General features: G+C 40.2%; 1 protein-coding gene across 2 annotated transcripts in view; it reads right to left on the reverse strand.

Annotated features, from left to right (window-relative positions):
- ASTN1 (astrotactin 1) overlaps window positions 1–27,903 on the reverse strand; it is a gene marked incomplete at its 5' end in the record, with an annotated part of 320,320 nt that overhangs the window by 291,588 nt on the left and 829 nt on the right. The window lies entirely within an intron of this gene.

A 27,903-nucleotide genomic window follows, 5' to 3' on the forward strand; every position in this document is an offset into this window, starting at 1 on the left:
AAAAAAAAAAGGAAAAGGGAGGAGTATTTTCATAGCCATTTCAGAAAATTGTGGACAGTCTTCTTTGATACTACACCAAAACTCAATAAATATTAATGTCTTAAAGGTGAGTGGCAATGGGGAAATAGTAACCATACATTGAACACTGTGTTCATGCTTCAGTAAATTCCATTCCCATGTTGAAATGTGAACATACTCTTTTTTTACTCCTTCATGGTTTTGAAACATTAGGCACTGGTCACTTCGAAAATACTGGCTAATGGATTTACACAGATCTTCCAACTGCTGGCACATTTCATTACACAATTTCAAAATCTCTCCTCACTAGCAGTGCTAATCTCAGGAGAAGCGTCTGTAAGTATTGGAAAGCTGTCAAGTTCACTGTGCCATTTACAAGTTTTTAAAATATTTTTTTTTCCTCTCGAGAGCTTGGACTTCATCATTGGCTACAAATATTGTCAGTCATGTTCCAAGCTCACTTTGTTCATTTTCAAGAAAACGGCAGCCAAATACCTATTACAAATACCCCAGTCTGAATAGATACAGTTTCTTTGTTCTTTTAAGCAAAAATTGTGGTACAAGACAAAGGGAGATAGTTCGGCTACCAACTCAAACAATCACACTTCAGCTCGGAGCAGAAGTGGTGTATGTGTACTTTGCATTTTGTAAGTTAGAATGTTAAGAGGACATGTACTCAAGCAACAATTTTCATAAATTAATCATTTGTATTGTTTCATCTAGATTACCCCTAAGTAAAACCAGATTTTAAAAAACTGTGGGTATGGTGACAAGTACAATGACAACTAGCATGGTCTGGTGTCACTGCATTAATTCCTGTTAAGGTGCCAACAGTTTTTCCAACAACTGCTTATGCACCACCAATGCAAACATCAACTCAGTGGGAAAAGACAAGTAATGTCCTAATATTATGAGGAAAATAGTTGTCACTTCAAAGAGCCTCTGGAAAGTACCTCATCAATCCACAGGAAGATCTGAGGAACACTCTGAGAACCACTGAGCTAGACCTGAAGGCTCCTCAGGAATTAGTCCAGTGAAGTTCAATGGAAACAAGCTTACACGCATTCACAAAGGACATCCCGCGTGCCACACTAGCACTGTGCTAGCAGCTGAGGACAGTGAGCTGCATGAGAAGTTGTCCGCCTTTAGGGAGCTTATCTTATCATGGGATAGGCAAACGGGAAGGAAATAATTTTAGAATGACAGTGTATTACAGGTCTTCATGGAGTGTTATGAGAATACAGAAAAAGGGGAAAGAACCTACAGAAGACGAGGTTGTACCTAAGATGTATATGGAAGGCGCTGAGGTGTTGGCGCAGCCATTTCTCACCAGGAGCTCTGGTCTGAAGGGCCAGGTGCAAGGCCTCTGCATGCGGCCACCTCTGAACAAGTGAAACCACACTCAGCACCAAGGAAAAGAAAAGAGGATCCTCCGCCAGGACAGAAGCATCATCCTTGAGAACAGGAGTCCTTGAACCTAGCATCAGAGTCATTTTGGAGAATTGGTTAAAAGCACTGCCCCATTTCCTCAGGACTCATCCCCATCATGAGGGATAATTACTCCAGCAACCTCACTCAAACCTACCGCAGCCGTGTGGCTAGCAGGGTCTTGGTGCTCTGGCCGGATGTCAGGCCTGAGCCTCTGAGGTGGGAGAGATGAGTTCAAGACACTGGACCAGCAGACCTCCCAGCCCCACGTAACGTCAATTGGAGAGAGCTCTCCCAGAGATCTCAGTCTCAATGCTAAGACCCAGCTCCACTCAAAGGCCAGCAAGCTACTGGCCTGGACACCACATGCCAAACAACTACCAAGACAGGAACACAACCCCACCCACTAGCAGAGAGGCTGGCTAAAATCATACTAAGTACACAAACACCCCAAAACACACCACCGGATGTGGCCCTGCCCACCAGAAAGACAAGATCCAGCCCCACCTACCAGAACACAGTCACCACTCCCCTCCACCATGAAGCCTACACAAACCACTGAACCAACCTCACCCACTGGGTGCAGACACCAAAAACAATGGGAACTATGAACCTACAGCCTGCAAAAAGGAAACCCATAAACACAGTAAGTTAAACAAAATGAGAAGACAGAGAAATGTAAAGCAGATAAGGAGCAAGGTAAAAACCCACCAGACAAAACAAATGAAGAAGAAACAGGCTGTCTACATGAAAAAGAATTCAGAGTATTGATAGTAAAGATGATCCAAAATCTGGGAAATAGAATGGAGAAAATACAAGAAATGTTTAATAAGGACCTAGAAGAACTAAAGAGTAAACAAACAATGATGAACAACACAATAAATGGAATTAAAAATTCTCCAGAAGGAATCAATAGCAGAATAACTGAGGAAGAAGACGGATAAGTGACCTGGAAGATAAAATAGTGGAAATAATTAGAACAGAGCAGAATAAAGAAAAAACAGTGAAAAGAATTGAGGACAGTCTCAGAGACCTCAGGGATAACATTAAACGTACCAATATTCAAATTATAAGGGTCCCATAAGAAGAAGAGAAAAAGAAAGGGTCTGAAAATATTTGAAGAGATTACAGTTGAAAACTTCCCTAATATGGGAAAGGAAATAGTCAATCAAGCCCAGGAAGTGCAGAGAGTCCATACAGGATAAATCCAAGGAGAAAAACACCAAGACACATGTTAATCAAACTATCAAAAATTAAATAAAAAGTATTAAAAGCAGCAAGAGAAAAGCAAAAGATAATATACAAGGGAATCCCCATAAGGTTAACACCTGATCTTTCAGCAGAAACTCTGCAAGCCAGAAGAGGGTAGCAGGACATATTTAAAGTGATGAAAGGGAAAAACCTAAAACCAAGATGACTCTCCCCAGCAAGGATCTCATTCCGATTCGATGGAGAAATTAAAACCTTTACAGACAAGTAAAACTTAAGAGAATTCAGAACCACCAAACCAGCTTTACAACAAATGCTAAAGGAACTTCTCTAGGCAGGAACACAAGAAAAGGAAAAGACCTACAATAACAAACTCAAAACAATTAAGAAAATGGTAATAGAAACATACATATCGATAATTACCTTAAATGTAAATGGATTAAATTTTCCAACCAAAAGACGTAGAATGGCTGAATGGATACAAAAACAAGACCTGTATATATGCTGTCTACAAGAGACCCACTTCAGACCTAGGGACACATACAGACAGAAAGTGAGGAGATGGAAAAGGTTTTCCATGCAAGTGGAAATGAAAAGAAAGCTGGAGTAGCAATTCTCACATCAGACAAAATAGACTTTAAAATAAAGATTATTCCAAGAGACAAAGAAGGACACTACATAATGATCAAGGGATCAATCCAAGAAGAAGATATAACAATTGTAAATATTTATGCACCCAACATAGGAGCACCTCAATACATAAGGCAAATGCTAACAGCCATAAAAGGGGAAATCAACAGTAACACAATAAGAGCAAGGGACTTTAACACCCCACTTTCACCAATGGACAGATCATCCAAAATGAAAATAAATAAGAAAACACAAGCTTTAAATGACACATTAGAAAGAATGGACTTAATTGATATTTATAGGACATTCCATCCAAAAACAACAGCATACATTTTCTTCTCAAGTGTTCATGCAACATTCTCCAGGATAGATCATATCTTGGGTCACAAATAAAGCCTTGGTAAATTTAAGAAAATTAAAATCGTACCAAGTATCTTTTCTCACCACAACACTATGAGACTAGATATCAATAACAGGAAAAAAACTGTAAAAAATACAAACACATGGAGGCTAAACAATACACTACTAAATAAACAAGAGATCACTGAAGAAATCGAAGAGGAAATCTAAAAATACCTAGAAACAAATGACAATGAAAACACGATGACCCAAAACCTATGGGATGAAGCAAAAGCAGTTCTAGGAGGGAAGATTATAGCAATACAATCGTACCTCAAGAAACAAGGAAAATATCAAATAAACAACGCTAACCTTACACCTAAAGCAATCAGAGAAGGAAGAACAAAAAAAAAAACCCAAAGTTAGCAGAAGAAAAGAAATCATAAAGATCAGATCAGAAATCAATGAAAAAGAAATGAAGGAAACAGTAGCAAAGATCAATAAAACTAAAAGCTGGTTCTTTGAGAAGATGAACAAAATTGATAAACCATTAGCCAGACTCATCAACAAAAAAAGGGAGATGACTCAAATAAACAGAAATAGATATGAAAAATGAGAAGTAACAACTGACATTGCAGAAATACAAAGGATCATGAGAGATTACTACAAGCAACTGTATGCCAATAAAATGGACAACCTAGAAGCAATGGAAAAATGCTTAGAAAAGCACAACCTTCCGAGACTGAACCCGGAAGAAATAGAAAATATAAACAGACCAATCACAAGCACTGAAATTGAAACTGTGATGAAAAAATTTCCAACAAACAAAAGCCCGGGACAAGATGGCTTCACAGGTCAATTCTATCAAACATTTAGAGAAGAACTAACACCTATCTTTCTCAAACTCTTCCAAACTATAGCAGAGGGAGAAACACTCCCAAACTCATTCTACGAGGCCACCATCAACCTCATACCAAAACCAGACAAAGACGTCACAAAGAAAGAAAACTACAGGCCAATATCACTGATGAACATAGATGCAAAAATCCTCACCAAAATACTAGCAAACAGAATCCAACAGCACATTTAAAAGGATCATACACCATCATCAAGTTGGGTTTATCCCAGGAACACAAACCTTCTTCAATACATGCAAATCAATCAAGTGATACATCATATTAACATACTGAGGGGAAAAAAAACATATGATCATCTCAATAGTTGCAGAAAAAGCTTCGACAAAATTCAACACCCATTTATGATACAAACTCTCCAGAAAGTAGAAATAGAGGGAAATTACCTCAACATAATAAAGGTCATATATGGCAAACCCACAGCCAACATTGTTCTTAGTGGTGAAAAACTGAAACCATTTCCACTAAGATCAGGAACAAGACAAGGCTGCCCACTCTTACCACTATTATTCAACAGAGTTCTGGAAGTTTTAGCCACAGCAATCAGAGAGGAAAAAAAATAAAAGGAATCCAAATCAGAAAAGAATTAAAACTGTCACTGTTTGCAGATGACATGATACTATACATAGAGAATCCCGAAGATGCTACCTGAAAACTACTGGAGCTAATCAACGAATTTGGTAAAGTAGCAGGATACAAAATTAATGCACAGAAATCTCTTGCATTCCTATACGCTAATGATGAAACATCTGAAAGAGAAATTAAGGAAACACTCCCATTTACCACTGCAACAAAAAGAATAAAATACCTAGGAATAAACCTACATAAGGAGACAAAAGACCTATACGCAGAAAACTATAAGACACGGATGAAAGAAATTAAAGATTATACAGACAGATGGAGAGATATACCATGTTCTTGGACTGGAAGAATCAACATTATGAAAATGAATATACTACCCAAAACAATCTACAGATTCAATGCAATCCCTATCAAACTACCACTGGCATTTTTCACAGAACTGGAGCAAAACATTTCACAATTTGTATGGAAACACAAAAGACTCCGAATAGCCAAAGCAACCTCGAGAAAGAAAAATGGAGCTGGAGGAATCAGGCTCCTGGACTTCAGACTATACTACAAAGCTACAGTAATCAAGACAGTATGGTACCAGCACAAAAAAAGAAATATAGATCAATGGAACAGGATAGAAAGCCCAGAGAGAAACCCACACACATACGGTCACCTTATCTTTGGTAAAGGAGGCAAGAATATACAATGGAGAAAAGACATCCTCTTCAATGAGTGGTGCTGGGAAAACTGGACAGCTACATGTAAAAGAATGACATTAGAACACTTTCTAACACAATACACAAAAATAAACTCAAAATGGATCAAAGACCTAGATGTAAGGCCAGACACTATAAAACTCTTAGAGGAAAATATAGGCAGAACACTCTATGACATACATCTCAGCAAGATCCTTTTTGTCCCACCTCCTAGAGAGATGGAAATAAAAACAAAAATAAACAAATGGGACCTAATGAAACTTACAAGCTTTTGCACAGCAAAGGAAATCATAAGCAAGACGAAAAGACACCCCCAGCATGGGAGAAAATATTTGCAAATTAAGCAGCTGACAAAGGATTAATTTCCAAAATATACAAACAGCTCATGCAGCTCAATATCAAAAAAACAAACAACCCAATCCAAAAATGGGCAGAAGACCTAAATGGACATTTCTCCAAAGAAGATATACAGACTGCCAACAAACACATGAATGGATGCTCAACATCACTAATCATTAGAGAAATGCAAATCAAAACTACAATGAGGTATCACCTCACACTGGTCAGAATGACCATTATCAAAAAACCTATAAACAGTAATTGCTGGAGAAGGTGTGGAGAAAAGAGGACCCTCTGGCACTGTTGTTGGGAATGTAAATTGATACAGCCACTATGGAGAACAGTATGGAGGTTCCTTAAAAAACTAAAAATAGAACTACCATATGACCCTGCAATCCCACTACTGGCCATATACGCTGAGAAAACCATAATTCAAAGAGTCATGTACCACAATATTCATTGCAACTCTATTTACAATAGCCAGGACATGGAAGCAACCTAAGTGTCCGTCGGCAGATGAATGGATAAAGAAGATGTGGCACATATACACAATGGAATATTACTCAGCCATAAAAAGAAATGAAATTGAGCTTTTTGTAGTGAGTTGGTTGGACCTAGAGTCTGTCATACAGAGTGAAGTAAGTCAGAAAGAGAAAAACAAATACCGTATGCTAACACATATATATGAAATCTAAAAAATAAAAAAAAAAATGTTCTGAAGAACCTAGGGGCAGGACAGGAATAAAGATGCAGACATAGAGAATGGACTTGAGGACACAGGGAAGGAGGAGGGTAAGCTGGGACGAAGTGAGAGAGTGGCATGGACATAGATACACTACCAAATATAAAACAGATAGCTAGTGGGGAGCAGCCACCTAGCAGAGGGAGATCAGCTCGGTGCTTTGTGACCACCTAGAGGGGTGGGATAGGGAGGGTGGGAGGGAGGCGCGAGAGAGGGATATGGGGATATATGTATACATATAGCTGATTCACTTTGTTATGCAGCAGAAACTAACACAACATTGTAAAGCAATTATACTCCAGTAAAGGTGTTAAATAAATAAATAAAATGTCATAAAAAATTTAAAAAATAAAAAGATGTATACCAAAAACTGAAAGAAATTAGGGGGAAATTTTAACGAGAGAATGATAGGTCACCATTCCTGAAGCAGGAAGTGGAGGGGAGTTGTTGAAGTGACTTTGAGGTGTCCTCCTCAACTTCCCTCTCCCCATGCAGTCTGGGAGTTTGACCCCAGCTCCAGGAATAGGCCCTGATTTCTTGAAGCTGACCGGTTATTGCATCCCTCTTGGTACAGAGATTGATCCAGGGCTGGGGAGGCCTAAGTCAACTCATGCCAAGAATTGCAAGGAGAGGTTTGCAGGAGACTGCTGGGAGAGCACAGCTTTCTTCCTCTTATGAGAGAACTCTCAGAAGCAACCTGACTCTTCCTCTGGACCCTTTTCCATACTTTTCCATATGGATGTGATACCTAGAACTGCTGCAGCTCTCTTACTACCAGTCTAAGGATGTAGTTGACCAAGGAAGCCAAAGCCTTGAGAACTGCAGAGACACACAGCTGGAGTCCTAAAAGAAGGAAGCCTGGTTACCACCTTCATTGACCTGAGCCTAGGGATCCTTTCTATCATTTACGTCAATTTGAGTTATGTTTTCTCTTACTTGCAACGGAAGAGTTCCAAATTAATAGGATGTTATTAATCAGAGATGGTGCTAGAGATAGAGGAACCAGATCATGGAGTACCTTTCATGCTTTGCTAAGAATCCCAAGCATCTCCAGCAGGTTCTGGGAGTCACTGCAGTATTGTAAGCTGGGAAATAGCAAGGCTCTTGAAGTTGCCACCAGCTGATTTTGGAAAAACTCTTTCTACTTTCATGTCCTGGCCACACTGGCTTTCTTTCAGTTTTATAACATACCTCTCAGCCTCTAAAGAGTTTGTACAATACCCAAGAAAAGAAGGAGATGAATTCAGTGAAGATCAGCAGTGACAAATGCAACAGTGCACCATTAAGATAAGGATAGAAGAGTATTCCTTGGATTTAACATTAAGGGGTCAATGGCGACTTCAATGCAGTGAAGCAGCAGGAAGCCAAAAGCCATTGTGATCAGGGAGAGACTGATAAGGTAATCACTAAGGGGGTATACAAGTAAGTGGATGATTTTTTTAAGATAGGAGAAACATGAATATATTGATAGGCTGGTGGGAAAGATCTAGGAAAAAGAGGGAGAAAAAGGTAAAGCTCTACAAAAGAGGAATGAAAAATACAGTGAGGCCCCAGAAGAGAAAGAATTCTTGGTTCTATAAAGACAGGATTGCGTCTTTTTATTTCTCATTGCATCCTGAGAGCCTAGTATCATGACTGGTACTTAGCAGCTACTCAATAAATACTGGAAGTTGGAGATGAGAAGGTAAGAAGGAGTATGGAAGTGGGTCTACAAATTTGAGAGTTGGGGTGTATAGAAAGTATGCTTGACAGTCTCAATATTTTAGGTAAAGTTATGAGGCAAGGTCTTAGGCTAAGTGTAAAGATGTAGATATTAAGTTGGGAGCTTAATTGTCTTATTAAAGGTTTGAGATGGTCACTGAGGGCAATGAAAAGAGAGGTTTATCAAGAACAATAAAAATTAATAAGCAATGTTTAGGACCAAACTGAGATTAGAACCTAGATATTTATAGTACCTCAAATCCATGCAAAAGGGAATATTTATACACAGATCTCAGCACTCAGTCTGTGGATACAAGTAAAGCATGTGGATTTAGGGGAACATTTGGACATTCAACTGGTAGATGCTGTATAATGACAGGAAGCAATGAAACTGAGGATTCTGATCAAAAGGTACTTCAGGAAAAGGAGGAGATGCCAGAAACATTCTAATAGACATGGGGGAAATAAAAAGATCAATGAAATGGTGAATTTCAAAGGAGCAAAGATCAGTCAAAGGGAACAGGAGAGCATGAGAGCTGGAAAGAAGAATTTGTGGTCTGACTAGAACCAGTTTCAGAGTTGGAGAGTTCTGGGGATGAGGGGTTGTGACCAAAGTTATGGGTGAATAAAGTGGAGTTTTGTTGATCAATGGAGTTATAGGAGTCGAGGAATTAAAAGGTAGGAAATTGGATGCAGTGTCTACATCAGGGGTTGACAAACTGTGGTCTGCGGGCCACTTGCCTATTTTTAAAAATAAAGTTTTAATGGAACACAGCCATATCCAATTATTTACATATTGTCTATGGCTGCTTTTCTGCTACAAAGATATATTTGAGCAGTTGCAATGGAGATGACATGGCCTGAAAAGCCTAAAATATTTACTAGCTTGTCCTTTAAGAATGGGTATGTTGAACCAGGTCTACATGGTTAATGATATGGCCTTGGGTAAAGAGAGCAAAACCAGAGGGGCAGTGCCAAGCTCATTAGTGAAAGGCCTGGAAGCTGATACATGGAGACAACTAGGAGGGGCAGAAGGTGATGAACCTGAAGATGTGTACTTCCAAAAAGGAGGTGTTGGGGCTTCCCTAGTGGCACAGTGGTTGAGAGTCTGCCTGCTAATGCAGGAGACACGGGTTCAAGCCCTGGTCTCGGAAGATCCCACATGCCGCGGAGCAACTAGGCCCGTGAGCCACAACTACTGAGCCTGTGCGTCTGGAGCTTGTGCTCCGCAACAAGAGAGGCCACGATAGTGAGAGGCCCGCACACCGCGATGAAGAGTGGGCCCCGCTCGCCGCAACTAGAGAAAGCCCTCGCACAGATATGAAGACCCAACACAGCAAAAATAAATTAATTAATAATTTAAAAAAAAAAAAAAAAAAAAGGAGGTGTTTCCTGAAAGGAGAGTAGAATTGTATGGTCTAAAAGGGTGGTTCTTAACTTTGAGACCCTTGTGACAAAGACTGCTAATGTCCCCCAAAATCTTTGCCTTACCTTGCCCTCCTTCCCCACCCCTGCTCCTCCTCCTTCCCTTCCCCCTCCTACTCCTTCTTCTTCTCTCTCTCCCTCTGTCTGTCTCTCTCTCTCATTTAACTTGAGCACATGGCCACCCAGCTAAGGATGTATTTCCCAGCATCATTTGCCAAGATTTGGCCCATGTAAACAATGACATGGGAGTAGACAGGATATGTACAATTTTTGCTTCATTTGCTTAAATTAAAAAAAAAAAGAACTATGAAAATTGTTACCCAGGACTTCTGCCCTTCTCCTTCGTATGAACTAAAACACACATGCTGGTGAGCCTGCTTTCATGTGTGGCACAAGATAAAGACTTGGAGATTGGCAGAACAACAAGATGAAAGGATTCTGGATTTATGAACCGCTGCAGGGAGTGCAGCTGCCCTTCCAAACTTAACCACTCACCTTGGAGCTGTCATCATCTGAGAGTAAACTTTTCTTCTTTAAGTCATGTTATTAAGGTATCTTTGTTCCAGAAGGTTAACCCCTTTCCTACTTATAGTACCCCCTTTAAAATCTGATTTAAGCTATGGACTCACTTTCTAAGAAACTGCACTTACACATAACGTTTATACACAATAGACTCTGTAGCCCATACATGGTCCTAAGGCTAAGAACACTTGATATAGAAGCATCAGTGAAGAAAACAGGAAATGGCCACTCCTCCCACACACTGGGGAACATTCTGAGAAAGTGTCCAGAAGGATACTTTTCAATAAAGTAGCCACTCTTTGCCATTGCACCTTTTCAGGTTATATCGATGATTAGTGCTAGACTGAAAAGAGCCAGCCAGAGAACGCTAGAAAGGAACGGAGAAGGGACATGGGAAGGAGAATAAGGCCAAGGCACAGGATGAGATTACGATGGGGAAAAATGAGTGAGAGAGAATTTTAATTCTCAGAATTCATATTTGGAGGAAAAGTAGATACCTAGAGGAGGACAGGACAATCTGAAGTCATCAGTCAAGGCCATTAAAAGTACACAGACTTTCACTGCACAACTCTAGGTGATGCTATGTGTACACAGATTTCAATGGGAACAGTGCCTCATGGAGCTATATAGTATGGTGGATTCCCTGTGAGTATTCCCCTCACTACTTAGAATTATAAAAACTACCTAGGAACTGGCAAGAGTAAAAGAATTCACTGGATGTTTCTTCGGTTTACATACTCAGCTTCATGCCCCTTCAACCAAAGGGTGCCAACTTTGACATGAGTGCCAAACGTGACACTTAAATATAACTATACTGCACATCCTTTCACCCATTTTGGTTTTTACATTTTCTACTTCCTGTTTCCTTAGGCTAGAGGTCATAATTTCTTTTCCAAACTTAGAACCCCCGATTTAGCAGACTAAATCCCACCATCCTTTGAATCTCAACTTACACCATTGTCTTTGGAAAGAATTCCCTATTATTCTGTCTGACTTAGTTAGTTGTTCATTATTTACCAACAAAGTAATCAGTTCTTGATTCAGTCATTACACTCACCATACTGTATGGTACAGTGGTTAAGATTACAAACTCTGGGCTTCCCTGGTGGTGCAGTGGTTGAGAATCCGCCTGCCAATGCAGGGGACGCGGGTTCGAGCTCTGGTCTGGGAACATCCCACATGCCGCGGAGCAACTGGGCCCGTGAGCCACAACTACTGAGCCTGCGCATCTGGAGCCTGTGCTCCGCAACAAGAGAGGCCGCGACAGTGAGAGGCCCGCGCACCGGGATGAAGAGTGGCCCCCCGCTCGCCACAGCTAGAGAAAGCCCTCGCACAGAAACAAAGACCCAACACAGCCAAACATAAATCAATAAATTAAAAAAAAAAAAAAAGATTACAAACTCTACAGATAATTGCAGTGCTATCTAAATTGTGCTAGAGCAAACAAAGAGGGGAAACTTGACAATTATTTTTATGAAAAAATGTAAATGTATCAAATGTAAAATAGGTGACAAATTCTGACAAAGATTACACACACAAAAAAAGAAAATCTACGACTAATCTCACTTAGGAATATTGATGCAAAATATCCATAATAAAATATTAGCAAACAGAATCCAACAGCATATTAAAGGCATAATTTATCATTTACCATATACGAGTTGTTTCAGGAATGCAAGATGGTTCAGCATTAGAAAGTCTATTTATACCATTTATCCTTTTAATAAATCTAAGGAGAAAAATCATATGATTATCTCTATAGATACTAAAAAAATATTTTTAATTTTTTAAAAATCATTTTTGATAGGGAAAAAACACTCAATTCTTTCCTAACATGGTCATTTTTATTTACCTTAACCCAAAAGCCATTATCATAATTGTAAGACAGCAGTGTTATGTGCCATTAAAGTTAGGAAGAGAGACGAATTCACATTATCGAATGTGAATTCACATTCTTCTTTGCCCTTATAATGGAATTAGTACCAGAACCAGTACCAGTGAGAATGAAATTAGAGGTAAAAAACTTAAAGGAAGGATATAAAATTATCAGTATTTGCATATAATATGTCTAAAAATTCAGGAGAAGCAACTGATACCCTACTATGGCTAGAGATTCAGTAAGGTAATGGGGGTTGAAATTAACACAAACATCAGTAGGTTTCATATATATAAACATAATTGTTGAGAATATATATAAAGAAAATACTCCTTTTACAAAACCACAAAATGATAAAATACCTAGAAGGAAATCTAATAAGAGATGCGCAAGAACTAGATGAGGGGGCAAAAAGCCTTTAAAACTCTATGAAAGTACAGACTAGAAGACTTGAATAAATACAGACATACTAAGTTCTTAAATAGAAAAACTTAACATTATAAGGATTTAATTAATTCCCCCTTAGTTAATTTAATGGGATTTCAAGCAAAAAAATTACTAGTGTTTGTTTCTCTTGATGTTTTATATGTATATACATATATGTGTGTGTGTGTGTGTGTGTGTGTATTTATTTATTTAGAACTAGACAAGCGTCTTTGAAAGTTTATATTAAAAAAAAAAAAAGAAGAATGCTTAGGAGAATTCTGAAAAAGAATAGTAGCAAAAGTGACTACTCCTACCAAATATTGAAACATCTACAGAGCTTCAATAATTAAAACAATACGGTAGGCACATGAATAGCTATATGTAGTAATAGAACAGAAGTTCAGATAAACTTAAATATATTAAAGAATTTACTATAAGACAAAGGTGATGCCTCAAGTCTGAGGGGAAGGCACAAACTACTTAATAAATGACACTGAGACATCTGAGTAACTATCTGAGGAGCTAAAGTTAGCACTTCATACAGTACATCTGGATACGGTGTTATATCTCATAGTGTACACCAGAATAAGTTAAAAATATACCAAATATTTAAATGCAACAAATGAAACCACTGGAGTATGAGAACAGAAAGTAATAAATCCTTTTATAATCCTAAAGTGAGGAAAAACCTCTCTAAAGTGAGGAAGAACTTCCCCTAAGACTTAAGGTGTAGAAGCCAAAAATAAATAATTAATAATTAAAACACATAAAATCTAAAAGCTTCTGGAAAACCAACCAGCCAACCAACCAACCAACCAACTAAACAAAAATACAGGTGAAATCAAGAGACATACATCCATCTGAGGAAAAAAAATTCTTCATCATTCATATTACAATCAAGGGGATAAGTGCCTTAGTATTTTAAAGTGCTGCTAAAAATGCAGAGTGAAATCACACAATGAGTTATCACTTTACACGTAGTGGATTGACAAAAATGAGAACACTGGACAATGGGGATATAGGAACTCTCAAATACCACTGATGAGAGTGTACACCGGGGCAGCCATTCTGAGCACAATCTGATGGTACTTAGTCAAATTAAGTGTACATAATCTTTATGAACCAGCAATTCTACTCTTGCTGTACATCCCAGAGAAACTTTCACAATGATCCTTGAGGAAATATGTATAAAAATGGTTATTGCAGCATTATTTATAGGGATATGGAGCTGGAGGCAATCTAGGCATACATCACTGAATGGATTGGTAAAATGGGGAAGATGCCCAACATGGAATGCTAGACCTTCTCTGTCCAGTCATCCTTTCTGCAATGGTGGAAATGTCCTATATTGCACTTTCAACATCATAACCACTAGCCACACGAGGTTATTTCAACGTTAATTACTTAATATTTTTTTAAGAAAAAATTTGGTTCCTTAGAAGCACTAGCAAAATTTCAAGTGCAGAAGAGCCACATGTGGGTAGGGACTACCATACTGAATAAGGCAAATAGAGGACATTATCATTACTGCAGAAATTTAATTGAACAGTACAGTGTCGGGTTATATTCACACATAGTAACATGAGTGGATCTTAAAATAGAGTGCTGGGTGAAAACAGTAAGAATCAGAATGTCATTATATCACATCACCATTTAGTTAAAGTAACGATAACATGAGCACACAAAAAACTATTCACATTTCACAAGAACATGTTTAAAAAAAGACACATATTGAAAAAATTAGAGTGTTGGCCTGTGAGGAAGGGCAGCTGGAAATTGGAGGTAAGGATAAAGAGAAATAAACAAGTGAGCCACTGGAAGGAGGAAGGCTTTCACAGACCTATGATAAAATATATTTTGGATTCAGGTGTATGATTAACTCAAACCTCTCCATTGAGATTCCAAAAACAAAACAAAACAAAAAAGCCAGCACACAAAAAAGACATATGTTCATATTTATAGCACTATTATTCTTAATTGTTAAAAACTGGAAGCAACCAATATGTCTTTCAACAGGTGAATGGATAAACAAATTTTGGTACATCCACACCATATAATATTATTCAGCACTAAACAAATGAGCTGACAAGCCATAAAAAAAATATGAATGAATCTTAAATGCATAGTGCTAAGTGAATGCGGCAAGTCTGAAAAGGCCACATACTGTGTAATTCCAACTACATGACATTCTGGAAGAGGCAAAACAATAGTGAGAGTAAAAGCTCAGCGGTTGCCAGAGTTTGGAGTAATGAAGAAAGGGTTGAATAGGCATAGGCAAAGAGTGAAGAATTTTGTAGGGCAGTACAACTATTTAATATAATTTTGGATATATGACAGTGTATATTTGTTAAAAACCCATAAAACTTTAGAGCACAAAGAGCCAACATTGAAGTTTACAAACTAAGAGAAAAGAAAACATTTAGGAGGTTGGGTGATTCCAGGATGGAATGCAGAAAGTGACAAAACACTAACTGTATATTAAATACATGAAGCAACTTCACTGCGGGGTGAGGCGGTAAAGATGCTGACCTAAGTAACTATCTTTACAAAGTAATTAAGTATCTAAGAAAACGAGTGGAAGGGGGACCTTCAAGATGGCAGAGGATTAAGACGTGCAGATAAATTTCCTCCCCACAAATACATCAAAGACACATCTACAAGTGGAACAACTCCTACAGAAGACCTGCTGAACGCTGGCAGAAAACCTCAGACTTCCCCAAAGGCAAGAAAATACCCATGTACCGGGGTAGGGCAAAAAGAAAAAAGAGAAACAAAAGAATAGGGATGGGACTTGCACCTCTAAGTGAGAGCTGTGAAGGAGGAAAAGGTTCCACTCACTAGGAAGCCCCTTCACTGGCGGAGATGGGGGGTGGAGGGGGGGAAGCTTCGGAGCTACGGAGGAGAACACAGCAACAGGGCTGCAGAGGGCAAGACGGAGAGCTTCCCGCACAGAGGATCGGTGCCGACCAGCACTCACCAGCCTGAGACACTTGTCTGGCTCACCCACTGGGGCAGGTGGGGGCTGGGAAATGAGGCGTGGGCTTCGGAGGTCAGATCCCAGGGAGAGGACTGGGGTTCACTGTGTGAAGACAGCCTGAGGGTGCTAGTGTGCCACAGCTAGCCAGGAGGGAGTCCGGGAGAAAGTCTGGACTTGCCGAAGAGGCAACAGACCATTGTTTTGGGGTATGTGAGGAGAGGGGATTCCTTCCCCGTCTGCCCACAGAAAGCAGAGCACTGCCTAAACGAGCTCCAGAGACGGGCATGAGCCCGTCTCAGCACGGACCCCAGAGAAGTGCATGAAAATCTAACGCTGCTGCACAGCTATCAGCAGGGACCCCAGAAACAGGCATGAAAATCTAACGCTGCTGCAGCCACCAAGAATCCTGTGTGCAAGCACAGGTCACTATCCACACACCCCGGCCCCCCTCCAGGAAACTGGGCAGCCCGCCACTGCCAGGGGCCCGTGATCCAGGGACAACTTCCCTGGGAGAACACACAGCATGCCTCAGGCAGTTGCAACGTCACGCCAACCTCTGCCACCACAGGCTCACCCCGCATTCCAGTTATGACTACAGTAGCCCTCCCGCCCCATGACCTGAGGGAACAAGAGACCCCTAAACAGCCACTGCTTGAACCCCCTCTTGTCTGAGTGGGGAAAAGACACCTGAGGGCAACCTACATGCAGAGGTGGGGCCAAACCCAAAGCTGAACCCCAGGAGCTGTGCGAACAAAGAAGAGAAAGGGAAATTTCTCCCTGCAGACTCAGGAGCAGTGGATTAAATCCCCACAATCAACTTGATGTACACTGCGTCTTGGAATACCTGAATAGACAACATATCGTCCCGAAATTGAGGCGGTGGACTTTGGGAGCAACTGTAGACTTGGGGTTTGCCGAATGCTACTGATTTGTTTCAGATTTTTATGTTTGTCTTAGTTTAGTTCTTAGGGCTTCTTATCGTTGGTGGATTTGTTTATTGATTTGGTTGCTCTTTTTTTTAAGTATTATTATTTTTTATGTTAATAATTTAATTTTTTTATTTATTATTTCTTTAACTTTTTTTCCTTCTTATTTTCACCCTTTTCTTCTGAGATGTATGGCTGACAGAGTCTTGGTGCTCTGGCCTGATGTCAGGCCTAAGCATCTGAGGTGGGAGAGCCAAGTTCAGGATATTGGACCACCAAGGACCTCCCGACCCCATGTAACATCAATCGGCGAGAGCTCTCCCAGAAATGTCCGTCTCAACGCAAAGACCCACCTCCACCCAACGGCCAAAAAGCTCCAGCGCTGCATGCCTCATGCAAAACACCTAGCAAGACAGGAACACAACCCCACCCATTAGCAGAGACGCAGCCTACAATCATAATAAGGTCACAGACACCCAAAAACACACCACCAGACAGAGTCCTGACCACCAGAAAGACAAGATCCAGCCTCATCCATCAGAACACAGGCACCAGTGCACTCGACCAGGAAGCCTACACAACCCACTGAACCAACCTTACCCACTACGGGCAGACACCAAAAACAATGGGAACTACAAACCTGCAACCTGCAAAAAGGAGACCCCAAACACAGTCAGTTAAGCAAAATGAGAAGACAGAGAAACATGCAGCAGATGAAGGAGCAAGGTAAAAACCCACCAGGCCAAACAAATGTAGAGGAAATAGGCAGTCTACCTGAAAAAGAATTCAGAGTAATGAGAGTAAAAATGATCCAAAATCATAGAACTAGAATGGAGAAAATACAAGGAACGTTTAACAAGGACCTAGAAGAAAAGAGCAAACAAACAACGATGAACAACACAATAAATGAAGTAAAAAACTCTCTAGAAGGAATCAATAGCAGAATAACTGAGGCAGAAGAACGGATAAGTGATCTGGAAGACAAAATAGTGGAAATAATTACCACAGAGCAGAATAAAGAAAAAAGAATGAAAAGAATTGAAGACACTCTCAGAGACCTCTGAGACAACATTAAACATACCAACATTCGAATTATAAGAGTCCCAGAAGAAGAAGAGAAAAAGAAAGGGTCTGAAAATATTTGAAGAGATTATAGTTGAAAAATTCCCTAATATGGGAAAGGAAACAGTCAATCAAGTCCAGGAAGTGCAGAGAGTCCCATACAGGATAAATCCAAGGAGAAACACGCCAAGACACATATTAATCAAACTATCAAAAATTAAATACAAAGAAAAAATACAAAAAGCAGCAAGGGAAAAGCAACAGATAATATACAAGGGGATCCCCATAAGATTAACAGCTGATCTTTCAGCAGAAACTCTGCAAGCCAGAAGGGAGTGGCAGGACATATTTAAAGTGAAGAAAGGGAAAAACTTACAACCAAGATGACTATCCCCAGCAAGGATCTCATTCAGATTTGACAGAGAAATTAAAACCCTTACAGACAACCAAAAACTGAGAGAATTGAGCACCATCAAACCAGCTTTACAACAAATGCTAAAGGAACTTCTCTAGGAAGGAAACACAAGAGAAGGAAAAGACCTACAATACAAACCCAAAACAATTAAGAAAATGGTAATAGGAACATAAATATTGATAATTACCTTAAATGTAAATGGATCAAATGCTCCAACCAAAAGTCATACACTGGCTGAATGGACACAAAAAGAAGACCCGTATATATGCTGTCTACAAGAGACCCACTTCAGACCTAGGGACACATACGGACTGGAAGTGAGGGGATGGAAAAAAGATATTCCATACAAATGAATATCAAAAGAGACCTGTAGTAGCAATTCTCATATTAGACAAAATCAACTTTAAAATAAAGACTATTACAAGATACAAAGAAGGACACTACATAATGATCAAGGGATCAATCCAAAAAGAAGATATAACAATTGTAAATACTTGCGCACCCAACAGAGGAGCACCTCAATAAGAAAGGCAAATGCTAAAAGCCATAAAAGGGGAAATTGACAGTAACACAAAAATATTAAAAACAACAGAATACACTTTCTGCTCAAGTGCTCATGCAACATTCTCCAAGATATATCATATCTTGGATCACAAATCAAGCCTTCGTAAATTTAGGAAAATTGATATCATATCAAGTAACTTTTCTAACCACAACACTATAAGACGAGATATTAATTACAGGAAGAAAACTGTAAAAAATACAAACAAAAGGAGGTTAAACAATATGCTACTAAATAACCAAGAGGTCACTGAAAAAATCAAAGAGGAAATCAAAAAATACCTAGAAACAAATGGCAAAGAAACACGTTGGCCAAAAACATATGAGATGCAGCCAAAGCAGTTCTAAGAGGGAAGTTTAGAGCAATACAATCCTACCTCAAGAAACAAGGAAAATCTCACATAAACAACCTAAGCTTACACCTAAAGCAATTAGAGAAAGAAGAACAAAAAAACCCAAAGTTAGCAGAAGGAAAGCATAAATATCAGATCAGAGGTCAGTGAAAAAGAAATGAAGAAAACAATAGCAAAGGTCAATAAAACTAAAAGCTGTTTCTTAGAGAAGATAAACAAAATTGATAAACCATTAGCCAGACTCATCAAGAAGAAAAGGGAGAATATTCAAATCAACAGAATTAGAAATGAAAAAGGAGAAGTAACAACTGACACTGCAGAAATACAAAGGATCATGCGAGATTATTACAAGCAACTATATACCAATAAAATGGACAACCTGGAAGAAATGGACACTTGTTTAGAAAAGCACAACCTTCCAAGACTGAACCAGGAAGAAATAGAAAATATAAACAGACCAATCACAAGCACTGAAATTGAAACTGTGATGAAAAATCTTCCAAAAACAAAAGCCCAGGACCAGATGGCTTCACAGGCGAACTCCATCATTTAGAGAAGAGCTAACACCTATCTTTCTCAAATTCTTCAAAAATATAGCAGAGGGAGAAACACTCCCAAACTCATTCTACGAGGCCACCATCAACCTGATACCAGAAGGAGATGAAGATGTCACAAAAAAAGAAAACTACAGGGCTTCCCTGGTGGCGCAGTGGTTGAGAGTCCACCTGCCAATGCAGGGGACGCGGGTCCGTGCCCCGGTCCGGGAAGATCCCACATGCCACGGAGCAGCTGGGCCCATAAGCCATGGCCGCTGAGCCTGTGCGTCCGGAGCCTGTGCTCCGCAATGGGAGAGGCCCGCATACTGCCAAAAAAAAAAAAAAAAACTACAGGGCAATATCACTGATGAACATAGATGCAAAAATCCTCAACAAAATACTAGCAAACAGAATCCAACAGCACATTAAAAGGATCATACACCATGACCAAGTGGGGCTTATCCCAGGAGTGTAAGGATTCTTCAATATACAAAAATCAATCAATGTGATACACCATATTAACAAACTGAAGGAGAAAAACCATATGATAATCTCAGGAGATGTAGAAAAAGCTTCTGACAAAATTCAACACCGAATTATGATAAAAACTCTCCAGAAAGTAGGCAAAGAGGGAAACTACCTCAACATAATAAAGGCCATATATGAGAACCCACAACCAACATCATTCTCAGTGGTGAAAAACTGAAACCATTTCCACCAAGATCAGGAACAAGACAAGGTTGCCCACTCTCACCACTATTATTCAACATAGTTTTGGAAGTTTTAGCCACAGCAATCAGAGAAGAAAAAGAAATAAAAGCAATCCAAATTGGAAAAGAAGAAGGAAAGCTGTCACTGTTTGCAGATGACATGACACTACACATAGAGAATCCTAAAGATGCTACCAGAAAATTACTAGAGCTAATCAATGAATTTGGTAAAGTAGCAGGGTATAAAATTAATGCACAGAAATCTCTTGCATTCCTATACACTAATGATGAAAAATCTGAAAGAGAAATTAAGGAAACACTCCCATTTACCACTGCAACAAAAAGAATAAAATACCTAGGGATAAATTTACCTAAGGAGACAAATGACCTGTATGCAGAAAACTATAAGACACTGATGAAAGAAATTAAAGATGATACAGACAGATGGAGAGATATACCATGTTCTTGGACTGGAAGAATCAACATTGTGAAAATGACTCTACTACCCAAAACAAACTACAGATTCAATGCAATCCCTATCAAACTACCAATGGCAGTTTTCACAGAACTGGAACAAAAAACTTAACAATTTGTATAGAAACACAAAAGACCCCAAATAGCCAAAGCAATCTTTTTTTTTGCGGTATGCGGGCCTCTCACTGTTGTGGCCTCTCCCGTTGCGGAGCGCAGGCTCCGGACGCGCAGGCTCAATGGCCATGGCTCACGGGGCAGCCGCTCCGCGACACGTGGGATCCTCCCAGACCGGGGCACGAACCCGTGTCCCCCGCATCGGCAGGCGGACTCTCAACCACTGCGCCACCAGGGAAGCCCCAAAGCAATCTTGAGAAAGAAAAACGGAGCTGGAGGAATAAGGCTCCCGGACTTCAGACTGTACTACAAAGCTACAGTAATCAAGACAATATGGTACTGGCACAAAAACAGAAATATAGATCAACGGAACAGGATAAAAAGCCCAGAGAGAAACCCACGCACATATGGTCAGCTTATTTTTGATAAGGCGGCAAGAGTATACAACGGAGAAAAGAGAGCCTCTTCAATAAGTGGCGCTGGGAAAACTGGACAGGTACATGTAAAAGAATGACATTAGAACACTCCCCAACACCATACACAAAAATGAACTCAAAGTGGATTAAAGACCTAAATGTAAGGCCAGACACTATAAAACTCTTAGAGGAAAACATAGGTAGAACACTCTATGACATACCTCACAGCAAGATCCTTTATGACCCACCTCCTAGAGAAATGGAAATAAAAACAAAAATAAACAAATGCGACCTAATGAAAATAAAAGGCTTTTGCACAGCAAAGGAAACCATAAACAAGACCAAAAGACAACCCTCAGAATGGGAGAAAATATTTGCAAATGAAGCAACGGACAAAGGATTAATCTCCAAAATTTACAAACAGCTCATGCAGCTCAATAACAAAAAAACAAACAACCCAATCCAAAAATGGGCAGAAGACCTAAATAGACATTTCTCCAAAGAAGATATACAGATTGCCAACAAACACATGAAAGGATGCTCAACATCACTAATCATTAGAGAAATGCAAATCAAAACTACAATGAGGTATCACCTCGCACCGGTCAGAATGGCCATCATCAATAAATCTATAAACAATAAATGCTGCAGAGGGTGTGGAGAAAAGGGAACCCTCTTGCATTTTTGGTGGGAATGTAAATTGATACAGCCACTATGGAGAACAATATGGAGGTTCCTTAAAAAACTAATAATAGAATTACCATATGACCCAGCAATCCCACTACTGGGCATATACCCTGAGAAAACCATAATTCAAAAAGAATCACATACCACAATGTTCATTGCAGCTCTATTTACAATAGCCAGGACATGGAAGCAACCTAAGTGTCCACTGAGAGATAAATGGGTAAAGAAGATGTGGCACATATATACAAATGGAGTATTACTCAGCCATAAAAAGAAATGAAATTGAGTTATTATTAGTGAGGTGGATGGACCTAGAGTCTGTCATACAGAGTGAAGTAAGTCACAAAGAGAAAAACAAGTACCGTATGCTAACACATATATATGGAATCTAAAAAATCGTTCTGAAGAACCTAGGGGTAGGACAGGAAAAAAGATTCAGACATAGAGAATGGACTTGAGGACACAGGGTTGGGTAAGGGTAAGTGGGACAAAGTGAGAGAGTAGCATTGACATATATACACTAGCAAATGTAAAATAGATAGCTAGTGGGAAGCAGCTGCATAGCACAAAGAGATCAGCTCGGTGCTTTGTGACCACCTAGAGGGGTGGGAGAGGGAGGGTGGGAGGGAGACGCAAGAGGGAGGGAATATGGGGATATATTTATACGTATAGCTGATTCACTTTGTTATACAGCAGAAACTAACACAACATTGTAAAGCAATTATACTCCAGTAAAGATATTTAAAAAAGAAAAAGAATGAAGAAAAAAAGAATCCAAATTGAGGGACATTCTACAAAATACCTGACAAGTACCGCTCAAAACTGTCAAGGTCATCAAGAACAAGTCTGAGGGCTTCCCTGGTGGCACAGTGGTTGAGAGTTCGCCTGCCGATACAGGGGACACGGGTTCGTGCCCCGGTCCGGGAAGATCCCACATGCCGCAGAGCGGCTAGGCCCGTGAGCCATGGCCGCTGAGCCTGCGCGTCCGGAGCCTGTGCTCCACAGCGGGAGAGGCCACAACAGTGAGAGGCCCGCGTACCGCAAAAAAAAAAAAGGGGACAAAGAAAGAAAAAAATACATATATATACACATATATATGTGTGTGTATATATATATATATATTCTATAAAACAAGACCTCAATCTTGCCTCCAAAGATATATAAAGAAATTAAGCTTGTATTTTACTTTTCCTTGAAAAACTTCAATTCAAACCATATCAGTATAGCTAGAAGAGCATTTGAAATGTAAAATTCATCACTCTTGCATTTAAAATTCCTTTGATGTAAAATCTACAGTTCTGTAGAGAAATAGTATATAACAACCCTCTCAATGCTATAAATTAGTGCATTCTGCTAGCATGAGTTATATAAGTGCTGAAGACCCTACCTTAAGGTTGCTACTACTCATCCTCCCATGTCTTGGATGGGGCTGCCACTCTATATGAATTTGTTTGCTGTTAACCTAGGCAGCTCACTGTAGCAAAGAGCAAAAGGAAGGAAAAGAAACAAACTTTAAAGTTTCTTCTTGAATGCGGAGATGGAGGGATATGTGGGGAAAAAAACTAGGATGCTTCCTATTAGGCCAAGCTCAATGGTAAGTAGAAAACTAGGTCTAATGTTATATTTGAAGCCAATCAAAAAGCTCAGTAACTGCTATTCAAGCAGTGCCACTGGGCTCTGACAGTGAATTCCATGCATAAGATCACCTGATACAAACTTCAGTGGACTTCGTCAAGAAGCTGAAACCACAGTGCCTTCCGGATGGCTCCATCTCACAGAAGAACCTGCTGTCTGGGCTTCCCAGTTTGCATTTCTGTGGGGCCCTTCTCAGAAGAGCACTGAACGTGTTATCTTAATCCCCATACACCCTACTTTGTTCACCATGGCTGTGGGTGCCATAACACGCCATAACACATGGCTACCCAGACCTGGAAACTATGAATGAAGTAAGAATTCCCCAATTCTGCGAATTCCCCAATTCTGCTTAGGTAAGTATACCTACTTAGGTAAATATTCCTTGTGATGTTCACCCTCTTCTGTATTAAGGTGTATGTGAGAAATCACTTGATGGACAAGGATGTTCAAAAGGTGTTTACATAGAAACCAAAAAGGACTCCTTTATACAAACTGAGTGTGTTTTCCCTGTTCTAACCATTGCCAGGCCTCCTTTTATTCAACCATGAAAAACAACAGATTTTGAAAACTTTTAAGGCCTATGAAATAGCAAATAAGAGAAAGACTTAAATGTCATATTAACCTGAGTTCAAGTTACAGATCCATCCATCGTCAGCTATGTAACCCTCAGTAAGTTACTTAACCTCTCCATCCTTACTTTTCTCCACTGTTGGAATAAGTGGAAAGTCTGGAGTTGACACCAGATCTGTCTTCAAAGCCTGTTCTTTTAACCACCACACTGGCCTGCTCCAGACACCTTAAATAGCACCTTGCATGGGGGAACTCACTATATCTCTGCAGGCTGATTGATTTATCTTCAGGTGTACCTCCCTTAATCAATGACAGCTAAAGCTAAACTCCAAGGCACAGGAGAAATAGCTTTCTTCACTAAGTTTTACACACGCTCAATAGTTGGGTCTGAAACAGAGGAGCATCCCCTTCAAAAAATGATGAGACTGATAAATATGTTCTGTTCACAGCACAGAAAACCACACTTCAGTGCAGAAGCCATACTTCAGGTTAACCAGTTGTCTCAAAATCAAATACGCCACCAAAGCAGGAAAGTCTACTGTTTTCAAAGATGAGACACAAAATTTTAGTTAAGGTATGAAATTTTAATTGGCTAGTTCAGCAAAATTTTATATTCTCCTGAGAGGGTAATAAGGCCTACGTATCTAAATATCTTGAGTTAGGAATTGCAGTTATTTTCCCATAGTATAGAAAGTTTTACAACACTTCTGAAAGCAGGGGTTTAGATCACCTGGCTAAGAGGTACCAGATAAGAACCATAAAGAAGAGGTTCAGCCTTAGTACAATCAATATTCATAGGAAGTGTGGCAATCTAGAGACGGCATGACGTGACTAAGAACATGGAAATTCAAAACTATGTGTAGCCAAACAAAACACATCTGAAAGTTACATATGGCCCTTTCAGCAGAATTTGCAAATCCTACTTCAGAGAACAGGAGATAACGCCACTCCCTCCACTGCCCCTCAGAGTTACCCTACAAGCAAAATTGACAACAATTTTGAAGGCTGAGATAGCCTCTGCAAGTCAGGCTTCAGTGCTTTCTCTGTCAAGTCAGCCGTCCCCTGCTTGGCTTTTAAGTGGTGAGCCGTGTCCCACCCTACAGAGCCAGGCAGAGTCCTCTGTACTCTCAGACCACCAGGCTAATCTCTGTACTGTGCCATAGGCATGCTAGCCCCACATTCACTCCTACTACCATACTTGGCTCATCCTGTCCATGACCTCAAATGGCTTCACCCTTCCTAGGCCAAGCCCAATCTAACCTATCTTTGATTTTGTTCATTTGTGTGTGCGTGTGTTTATTTTTTTTAATCCATGCAAAGAGCACTGAAGAGGGATGAATGAACTCAAACTACTTTGGTGGGGGTAGGGAAGGCTTCACAGAGAGGTGCCTATGTGTGCAGGGTATAGAAGGAAGAATGAATGGCTGCCAAGTGGAGGAGTGGGGAAGATCATTCTAGGCAGAGGGAAGAGCATGTGCAAAGTCTTGAAAGAGTCCTGAAAGCCATAGCAGGCTTGTAGAGATAAGAGTCTGCAGAAGGCTATAGTCAGAAGGAGAACACACTTGTTTGCCTCACTGAGGTATACGACTTGATCCTGGAGACAAAAGGATCTGATTTTGGTCAAGGCCCCTAGTCAAGCCCATATCTTCCATGGAGTCTGCTCTTGCCATGCAAGTATCTCCTTCCTCCACATTCCTACAGCCCTTGACAACCTTGCCACACAATCAGGTGTTATTACTCACAGCTCTGAGGGCAGAAGCCTTTTATTTTTTTTTAACTTCTGTATCCTAAAAGCACCTAAGAATGTCAAGCAAGTAAATGCTCAGTAAGTTCCCAGGACTGATTGATTCAAATTCCTCTAGGGGGTGGATTAAGCAAACCAGGTTCTAGAGGTAAGAGTAGGGAAACCTCTAAATCAAAGTCACTACAGACCTTACTGTTGGCCACAAGTGACAGGATCCAGGACAACAAAAGTTAACTTCAAAAGCAACCACCCTTGACTTCCATGAACTTGGACTCCTTTCTCTTTCTGTCCAGCTTTGCCCCGCTACCCAAGCTGAGATTCACTCCTACTCCCCCTGGGAATACTGGGCCAAAAGGGAAGGTACCAATACATCTCTGGTTCTGAACATACCCCATTAACTGGGAGAGCAGGGGACAATCAATGCATTGAGCAAATGCATCTGGCCCTGAAATGAGAGAGTGTGTCTGCTCCTGCGTGTAAATGCCAAGTTGCAGGAGGTTACCATAGCAACTCCAGCAGGGTGCTGCAGTGGGCAGCTTTGCACAGAGGTGCAGAAAAGCCATTCTTTAACATCTGGGCTTTTGCTGTGCACATTGGACCCTAGTAGCCACATCATGGCTTTAGGCCCTGCTTTGGGATTCTGCTAAAAAGGAACTGGAATTTTGAATACCTGTTAGTCCAATCTTCTTTTTTTTTCATGTATCACACATGTCCCTCTTGATGCACAGTAAACACTGCATGTAGAGCCCAAAATAGGCTCTTTAGAAACATATAATTCCCTATACTCATTCTTACACATGACAATGAACAGATTGTACTTGCACATCAGCATGACTTGAACACAAAATTTACATCCACCGAATAACCCAGCAATTACACATTTTAATCAACAGCGTATCCACAACGTCAGCATTCCCAGCCAGTCCCCAGTTTTTATTGTGTTATTAGTACATTTTTAACGCAAAACTAAATAATGCCATCAAGGCTGTAGGTTGGGCTTAATGGGGTCTACTGAGCTGTTACTCCAGGAACTGTGAACCAACTTTTCAAAGGACCAGGCAATTTTTGAAATTGTTTTTCCATAGGGGCTGGAGAGTGGGGGTTTACTCATCCACTTCTTAATGTTTTATGTCTCATAAGGAAAGAGCATGAAGAGGATGTGAAATAGCATTCCATTTGTGGTTTCAACCTACATACGGCCAAAAGGAAGCCATGTCCCTACAAAGTGAACTTTAGTTGGTCGGGCAGTCAATAGATGAAACAGCTTCCTGGACATTTTCACTTTTTTTTCTTGGATCTAGAAACTTACTTGTGGTTATATTTTAATTCTCTCCTGGGCAAAATAAGAATGATTTATAGCAGCAGTGAAGAAATGGATCGCATGGTGGGCGTGCACAGCAGGGTGAGATGGATCTGCACATGGAGAAGTGATGGAAATTTTGGTCAACAAGGTCACATGAACCTGTGGTACTTTGCAAGATGCTGGAGCAGGACTACAGTATCTTTGCAGCTTGGAAGTGAAAAAAGAGGGGTGGATTAGAAGTGATGTAGAAGTTCCAGTACCTGAAGGAGTTTTTGTGACCTAAGGAAATTAAAATAGGGATACCAAGAGAGAGATGCAAATAAATAAACAAAGGAAGGAAGAGCTTCTTGGCCAGGGAGGCTATTCTTTGTGCAGGAAGGCCTATCTGTCTAAGGGAGCTGGAGAACAAAGATGCCAGTGTTAACAGACTACAGTTGGATGATTTGTTCATCCAAGGAATTGGAGATGTGGAGGTGTCTGTAAGGAGGTGTCTGTTACATGTAAGCATGGAGGTAGGACTTGCCAGGATGGACACCAAGGGTGTAGGAAACTTCTGTTCTGA

The sequence above is a fragment of the Grampus griseus genome (assembly GCF_964374135.1).
Source record: "Grampus griseus genome assembly, chromosome: 1".
NCBI classification, from domain to species: Eukaryota; Metazoa; Chordata; class Mammalia; order Artiodactyla; family Delphinidae; genus Grampus; species Grampus griseus.